Source organism: Bos indicus x Bos taurus, chromosome 19, assembly GCF_003369695.1.
Source record: "Bos indicus x Bos taurus breed Angus x Brahman F1 hybrid chromosome 19, Bos_hybrid_MaternalHap_v2.0, whole genome shotgun sequence".
NCBI classification, from domain to species: Eukaryota; Metazoa; Chordata; class Mammalia; order Artiodactyla; family Bovidae; genus Bos; species Bos indicus x Bos taurus.
In genome coordinates, this window is record NC_040094.1 from 60101353 (window position 1) to 60102284 (window position 932).

At 49.0% G+C, this 932-nt stretch overlaps 1 non-coding gene across 1 annotated transcript; it reads left to right on the top strand.

Annotated features, from left to right (window-relative positions):
• The first annotated feature begins 204 nt into the window (after window positions 1-204).
• On the top strand, window positions 205-277 carry TRNAG-UCC. The gene has a single exon. It is a non-coding gene; the product is annotated as a tRNA-Gly (tRNA).
• The last annotated feature ends 655 nt before the right edge of the window (window positions 278-932 follow it).

A 932-nucleotide genomic window follows, 5' to 3' on the forward strand; every position in this document is an offset into this window, starting at 1 on the left:
TTTTGTCTAATTACAGAGTCTGCATCCACACTTGAAGTCTAGCTGACTCGAGAGCTTATATTCTTAGCCAGGGCGAGCCTGAGGGAGCCCACTGCATTTCTTTTTCTCACTTTTCACTTCAAGTCCTCTCCTTTATTTTCACAAAACATGCCCATCTGAACCTGATTCTTTTCTTCAGGAATAATTTTGTTTAGAGCTGAGTCTTCCCTAGTGGTCCAGTGGTTAAGACTCTGCACTTCCAATGCAGAGGGTGCAGGTTCGATCCCTGGTCAGGGAACTGAGACCCCACATGTCATGCATCTAATCAATCAATCAATTTCATATAAATTAGGAAGTGTCTGGAGTGTGTGTTGGCTCTGGCAGTTCCTCCTGCAAACGAGTATGAAGGCAGCTGCGTGCACCCAGCCTGGCCCGAGGCATCTGAGACGGGCTCGGTGATCTGTTCCTTCCTGCTTCACGGTATGTGAACATCTCCTTCGAACTCTCATCCTCTGCACCCCTGATCCTGCCAGAGAAAACCTTCCCTCCATTCTGGTCAGCTACTATCCCGTCAGTCTGAGATGAGCATCATTAAAGCTGATGGACAGTCCTTGTCTTTTCAGTAAGAAAAATGGGCCCCTTGGGGACAAACATGCCGTCTCTCCCAGCTTTCTGTCAGTGCGCTGCTGCACTCAGAGTGGCTGGGTGTGCAGTCACAGAGCTCAAATATTCTCAGTAAACTGGGAGTAATAGTAACTTGGCTTCCTTGGTGGCTCAGTGGTAAAAAGTCCACCTGCCACTGCAGGAGACAGGGTTTGAGCCCTGGGTCTGGAAGATCCCCTGGAGAAGGAAATGGCAACCCACTCCAGTATTCTTGCCTTCAAATCCCATGGACAGAGGAGCCTGGCAGGCTACAGTAAATGGGGTTGCAAAAGCTTGGACACAACTTAGCA